The following is a 7,590-nucleotide window of genomic DNA, read 5'->3' as shown; positions in this document are numbered from 1 at the left end:
GGGGGGGGCAGTGGAACCCAACTTTGGTGGGTTAAAATCTAATTTGAAACTTAATTTTCATGGTGGTAGAGCACCAGCACTTTTGTCTGGAAAAAATAGATCACGACCTGTTCGAAGTTGCACATGCCTGGCCTAGATTGATCACTCAGATGCTAATGAAGTATCTAGAATTTACTGTTTCAGGTCAATGTAGGGATATCCAAAATGACCCAAAATACTCGTAAATTCTGGGAATAATAATAATTTATCTCCCAAAATTTCAGGAGTATTTCAGGTTTGGAACCAGCTAGAAGTGGAGGGGATGGTGGCTCAGTGGTAGAGCATCTGCTTGTTAAGCAGAAGGTTCCAGGTTCAATCCCCGGCATTTCCAACTAAAAAGGGTCCAGGCAAGTCGGCATGAAAAACCTCAGCTGGAGACCCTGGAGAGTCGCTGCCAGTCTGAGTAGGCAATACTGACTTTGATGGACCGAGGTTCTGATTCAGTATAAGGCAGCTTCATATGTTCATAACAGGCCCGTAGCTATGGGGCGGCGGGTGGGAAGGCCACTCCATATAAGCCCCCCTTCCCTTTGTAGGGCCCCTCCATTCCCAGGCTATCCCCCCCACGAGAGAGTCCAAATGGAGTGAGAGATCACAAAAAGCCTAATTTCTCTAGTGCCAGAAAAAAACCCAGCGCAAAAAGCCTCCTTTCTCCGGCAGCTGTGCCTGCCTTGCTTGCTTGGGGTGGCTTGGGGGGCCACGGCGCGTCTCCGGCTGCTGCAAGTTGGTGAAGAGAGTGAGTAGGACTGAGCCTTTGCCTACTCTTCAGCGACAGAGAGAGAGCGCAGGTGAGAGAGAGAGAGCATGAGAGTGAGAGGAGGCAGCAAAAGTGACAGAGATAGAGAGTAGGGGGAGCAACAGAGAGAGCACATGCGCAAGAGAGAAAGCTGGGGCCGGGCAGCTGGCCGCTGGAAGAAGCAGCCAAGCCCCATGCCCCTGCACCCAAAATGTTATCCCCTTGGCTCCCACCCAAAAATTTCTGGCTATGGGGCTGGTTCATAAATGAGAAAGAAGGGGGAACTGGCTATAACAAACAGCTGGCTGATATTTGGGCCCTTTACATTTTTTTTAAAGAGCCATTATGTTCTATAGAAAGACCTGACCTCCAGAGTTTCTCGGACCAAGCCTAATCCCAAGGAAAATCATAGTACTTTAAAATGTAAAAGAACCAGAGCCAATAACTAACCTGATAATTGGTAGACCTAGCCACTGGAGGCTGTCTACCCCCATGTCCTTTAAAAGTCTATAGTCCAATGTGTACCCCACAATGTCCCTTTGAAGTTTAAAAAGAAATGAAAGACTCAGCTTGCCCAGCCAGATAACTCTGGTGCCATTTCAATCTTTCCTTTCTTTTTAGGTTATTACCAAACTGGGAAAGAATTGTGTAGCTTCTCCATTGTTTCTGCAGCTGCCAATACAGCACAGTATGAATGGAGCTTCCACATGGCACTCTTTCTCTGCCCTGTCTTTTAACAGTACTCCCCTACCCCAGGTCACTGAGGCTTTTAAAATTATATTTACTTGGCAACTGGATATTGTTACATCAATATAATGTTATAACACGTGACACCTTGATGGTCGGGGACAAAGGGTGGCGATTGGGGGTGAACTGTCCCAGAGGCACCCACTTAATTGTGGGGTTCCACAGGGGGCGGTTCTCTTCCCGATGTTATTTAACATCTACATGCGCCCCCTTGCCCAGATTGCCTGGAGGTATGGGTTGGGCTGTCACCAATATGCTGATGACACCCAACTCTATCTACTGATGGATGGGCTGCCTGACTGTGTCCCAAAAAACCTAGACCTGGCGTTGCAAGCTTTGGCAGGTTGGCTCAGGCTGAGTAGGTTGAAGACAGAGGTCCTTTGCCTGAGTCGTGGTGGTCTGGGTAGGGAAATCCCCCTACCAGCATTTGATGGAGTGCCATTGCAAATGGTGTGCAAGGTCAAGAGCTTGGGGGTGCTGCTGGAGCCTGCCTTGACAATGTAAGCCCAGATAGCAGCCACTTCTAAATCCGCTTTTTTCATCTTAGGTGGGTGAAGCAGTTGGTCCCTTTCCTGGAGTGCGGCGACCTAGCAACAGTGATCCATGCGACGGTCACTTCGAGGCTGGACTACTGTAATGCCCTCTACATGGGACTGCCCCTGTGCTGAACCCGGAAACTGCAGCTAGTGCAGAATGCAGCAGCTAGGCGGTTATTGGGGCTCCCTAGATGGGTGCACATACAGCCGGGGCTGCGGGAACTGCACTGGTTGCCAATAGTGTACCGGATTCGGTACAAGGTGCTGGTCATTACCTTTGAAACCTGTTATGTATTGAACATAAGTTACCCGGCCGCATGGCGATCGCTACTAAAGGTGACCCCCTGGGTCCCCGGATGGAGCTCGCCATTCACCCCGCCCATCAAGATCTGTGGCGGGAAGTTTGACCGACCAGGATTGGCCTGGTCGGAGGAGGGGGCTGTTCCGGGTACTGTATATAAGCGGGGCCCGGCCTGCGTGTTTACCCTCTTGTAATGTGCTACTGAATAAACTATGTTGCCTTCAACCCGTCTCGGTTCTCAGTACTTTACAAAACCCTATATGGCCAAGGACCTGCTTACCTTAGGAACCGTCTCTCCCCATATATTCCCCAGAGGGTACTACGATCTGGTTCTCAAAATTTATTCACAATCCCTGAGCTGAAGAAGGCCAAACTGAAAGTTACTAGAGAAAGGGCCTTCTCAATCTCAGCCCCACACTTGTGGAACAAATTGCCAGAAGACGTGTGGGCCTTGCAAGACTGCAAGACTGCTCTTTTTCAGCTGGCCTTTACTTAATGATCCTACAGCATACTGGTGAATGAATACCGTCACCACGGAAAAACTGTATGATGCATAACACCAAGTTTTAAATATTAATTTAATCTCAGAATGTTTTTAACTATAATGATGGTTAATTTTATAAATGGTTGAGTTATAGTATGTATGTTTTAATTGTTGAAATGCCTATATTGTGAGCCGCCCTGAGCCTGCTTTGGCGGGGAGGGCGGGATACAAATTAAAAATTATTATTATTAAAAAGAAATTATTATTATTACCAGATTCTTTTAATTCATAGCTTTCATTTATTTAAAAAGTATAGTCCTCTCAGCACAGATACATGCCTTTTCTCTTTTATCTCCATAATGAAGCCGGCTAGAGATTTTTTTTCCTGTATTTTTATTATTATTATAATTATAAATTGAGATGGGGGTACAGAAAAGTAAGAAGGAGAGGAGAATTACAAGCATCACATTTATCTGTTATTTGTTCATCATAAGGACAAATACCATCAGAGTAAGTAGAAAACATAAGCCTACTTAACAGCACAATCCTAAGGTGGGGGGAGGGGTGAAAGTCCTTTGGAAATGAACTAAGCCACCTGCCAGCAGAACTTGCAGCAATGCCCATGTAAGGAGTGGAGGCGACATGAGTGGCCCTATGCCCCTGCACAGTGGCACCTGAGCAGTGAGCCCTGAGAGGCGGCGGTCTAGTGTAAAGAAAGTGTGGGAGGGGACGGAGTCTGGGGCATGCCCAGACTTAGTAAGCTTCCTAAGAACTTTGAGCCCTGACATGCCTCCTTGAGAGGTGCAAAGTTACGTCAAGAAAAATGCTGGCGCATCCCATAGGCACCCGTTGATCCAGAAAACAAATCCCCACCACCACCACTGCACAAGCTCACAAACTCCTCAGGGAGCTGTGTAATTGCCTCACCAATCCCCTCACACCCTGGGCTCGTCAATCCCCCTCCCAAACACCAATCATGCTCTTCCCCTAGAAAAACTTCAGCTCTGGCCTCACACAATTCCTTAGGTAGCATGCACAGCACAGGATTCTGTCTCAGAGCTCCCCACCAGGCAAACTTAGAGTGGGGGGTGAGGCACTTTGGTGGTGGGTGATGCAGCACTTAGACAGTACAAGGTGAGCATTTGAGGCAGAGAGCAAAGTTTATACTTTCTCACTAATCTCTCCCTTTTCTAAGTTCCAACAGGTACCTGGCCTGTTGAGGCATACCGCACATAGAGGTATGTGCAAGTAAGCAGCCCCCACTCGCTCCCTCTCTTGCTGAAGAATGGGTAGTGTGGAACTGGCACTCTAACTGCAGCTGTGAGCTTGAGCATAGGGTGAGACAGTTTTCCATGGGTGGTCTGTCCCCTGCCAAGTTCCCATCCTCAGCAAGGCACAGGGTAGGGATGGGGATGGTCTGGCAGCCCTTCTGGAGCATGTGAGCTGCTGGTTCTGCAGCTGCCCCAACAATAACACCAATAACAGCAACAACAAGAACTATGCGGTCACACTGCCTAAGAATAAGACCAAGAATAAGATCAAGAATTAATCTCCCCTTTTTTTGCTGCCTTGCACTCCTCGGACACTACCGCACTTTAATTTTTTATAATATAAGGAGAAGAACTTTGCACTTTATTACTTCGCACTTTATTACTTTGCTACTCTGTAAACAACAGCACTTTACCCTCTGATCTATTTGTTTTAACTACTAATTTGTACGACCAGATAATTAATTTTTTGGGTTATTTAAATAGTTTTATTATTAGCTAAGTGGATGTATTAAATTGATGGCAAATCAATTGGTGATAAGTAGTAGTTGGGGAAGGTCTAATTTAAGGAGCCAAAGGACGTATTAATTGACTAGTGTTAGCTAAGGAGTTAGAGGGGGTGGGTGAGGGACTTAAATTAAATAACCAGTGGGTACTGGTTGTGGCATCGTACTAGTTGGAACAAGAAGGTTATAGAGGGCATAGGTATTGTTATCATCAGTTGATGAGCTGGTGGCCACCATTAGAAGATGATTGGTCTGGGGATTCCGGTACTCCTGGGGAGGGGAAGGTATGACGGTGGGAGCAGGCAGACTTATAAGCGAAGGAGGCCGAGACATGATAGTGCTTGACCACCTTCCAGCCTGCGTCCCATCCCGACGGTGACAGGTAGTGGGGCCAGGCGAATTTACTCGCCTCCGTCACTGGTGTTATGTAATGCCAGGTCCATTAACAATAAAATCGCTGTCCTTCGGGAATTCCTGCTGGAGCAGGATGTGAACCTGGCATGAGTGACCGAGACCTGGGTGCGAGATGGGGAGACCGTGGCTCTCTCCCAGATGACCCCCTTCCAGGATACTCGGTCTTTCACCAGTCCCAGACTAGCGGGCAGGGGGGAGGAGTGGCACTACTCATACGAGAGGCTTATTCCTTTAGGGCTCTCCCGGCCCCGGAGATCCCGGGCATGGAATGTGCTGGCCTGATGTGGGATGTTGGGGATGGGTTGGCGATCTGGCTGGTGTACCGACCGCCTAACGCACTGGCCGGCGCCTTACCATCCTTGGTGGAGGCCGCAGCGGGCTGGGCGTTGGAGTGCCCAAGGCTATTGGTCTTGGGTGACTTCAATGTTCACGCCGACGACGCGGCCTCCAGACAGGCGATGGACCTAGTGTCATCCATGGCGACACTAGGACTCTCCCAGGTTGTTACAACACCCACTCATCAGGCGGAACACATGTTAGACCTGGTCTTCGCGGCCGGAGTATCAGTGAACGATATTGCAATGGAAGCAGTGCCATGGTCGGATCACTTTGCCCTCAAGGCTCATATGGATGTGTCACCCCAAACCTGTTTAGGCGGAGAGCGTATTTTAGCTCGCCCGCGGAGCTTGATGGACCCAGAACGGTTCCTAACGGCCCTGCGGGATACCTGGCCCACTGGCGATTCCCTGGATGATCTGGTAGAGTCCTGGAACGATGGACTCTCCAGAGCCATCGAGGTGATCACACCTAGGCGCCCTCTGCATCCCTGCCTGAAGCCGTTGCCCTGGTTTAACCGGGAGCTGCGGCAATTAAAGTGGGGACTCAGACGACTGGAGAGGCAATGGCAGCGTACTCGAGACGAAGTGATCTGAACATCTTATAGAGAGAGTTTGAAAGCCTATGAGATGGCAATCAAAACCGCAAAGAAAGCATACTTTGCGGCCAAGATTGCGTCCGCAACTTCGCGCCCGGCACAATTGTTCGATATAATTCGAGGTCTTACAATGCTGCCACAAGGCAGACCAAATTCTATTGAATTGGAAATAGGCTGTGAGGCTTTTGCAAAAAATTTTGCGGATAAGATCGCATCACTCCGCCTCGACCTCCCTGCCAGTTTTGAGACAGTTAGCGAAACCGAGGCTCCAAGCCTGTCTTCGGATTATATTCTGGATGGTTTTAGCCCCCTCAGCCTGGAGGAAGTTGACAGGATCCTCTTATCTGCTCGCCCAACAACTTGTAAATTGGACCCATGCCCCTCCTGGCTTATTAAATCTTGCCAGAGGGACCTCAGATATCCTGTACGGGGTATCATAAATAGATCCCTGACGGAAGGGCATTTTCCAACGCCGCTAAAAGAGGCAGTGGTCCGTCCCCTCCTAAAAAAAACATCTTTAGACCCGGCCCAATTGGCACACTACCGGCCGGTCTCAAATTTGCCCTTTTTGGGCAAACTTATCGAGAGGGCAGTGGCGATGCAGTTACAGACCTTCCTGGAGGACGCTTCCGTCCTTGACCCACTTCAGTCCGGCTTTCGCCCGGGCCATGTGACGGAGACGGTGTTGGTTGCCCTGGTAGATGACCTTCAACAGCATCTGGACCGGGGTGGCTCAGCAGTGCTGATGTTGTTGGACCTATCGGCTGTGTTCGATATGGTCGACCATTGGCTACTGACTTGCCGCCTTGCCAACGCGGGGATTCAGGGGTTGGCCTTACAGTGGCTTTCCTCTTTCCTTGAAGGTCGGAGACAAAGGGTTGCGATTGGGGGGGAGCTATCCCGGAGGCCAGTTTTTTACGGTGCGCCGCTGATAGCGGCGGACAGGGTCAAGAGCCTGGGGGTACTATTGGTGCCTTCCTTAAAGATGGAGGCTCAAATAGCAGCCACTGCCAAGTCCGCGTTTTTTCATCTTAGGCGGGCAAGGCAGCTGGCTCCCTTCCTGAATCGCGACGATCTAGCAACAGTGATCCATGCTACGGTCACCTCGAAGTTGGACTACTTCAATGCCCTCTACATGGGGCTGCCCCTGTGCCGAACTCGAAAATTGCAGCTGGTGCAGAATCTTGCGGCCCGGCTGTTATTGGGCCTCCCAAGGTGGGGGCACATTCGGCCGGGTCTTCGGGCTCTGCACTGGCTGCCAATAATATACCGAGTCCGGTACAAGGTGCTGGTCATTACCTTTAAAGCCCTATATGGCGTGGGACCTGCCTACCTGAAGGACCATCTCTCCCCACATGTTCCCCAGAGAGTACTGAGATTGGGAACCCAAAATCTTCTCGCTATCCCTGGGCCAAAAGAAGCCTGCCTAAAAACTACTAGGGACAGGGCCTTCTCTGTTATGGCCCCTACATGGTGGAACCAGCTGCCGGAGGAGGTGAGGGCCCTGCGGGACCTTATTCAGTTCCGCAGGGCCTGTAAGACAACCCTCTTCCGGCTAGCTTACATCTAACTGACATAGGAAATTAAATGTAGCTCTTTTTAAAAAAAAATATGCTTTTACAGTG

The 7,590-nt window shown here is 49.7% G+C and overlaps 1 non-coding gene across 1 annotated transcript; it reads left to right on the top strand.

Moving 5' to 3' along the window:
• Nucleotides 1-297: 297 nt before the first annotated feature.
• Nucleotides 298-370, top strand: TRNAN-GUU (transfer RNA asparagine (anticodon GUU)). Its single transcript has one exon. It is a non-coding gene; the product is annotated as a tRNA-Asn (tRNA).
• The last annotated feature ends 7,220 nt before the right edge of the window (nt 371-7,590 follow it).

Source organism: Heteronotia binoei, chromosome 2 (assembly GCF_032191835.1).
Source record: "Heteronotia binoei isolate CCM8104 ecotype False Entrance Well chromosome 2, APGP_CSIRO_Hbin_v1, whole genome shotgun sequence".
NCBI classification, from domain to species: Eukaryota; Metazoa; Chordata; class Lepidosauria; order Squamata; family Gekkonidae; genus Heteronotia; species Heteronotia binoei.
Note: the sequence above shows the minus strand (reverse complement) of the source record. Positions and strands in the feature narration are given on the sequence as shown.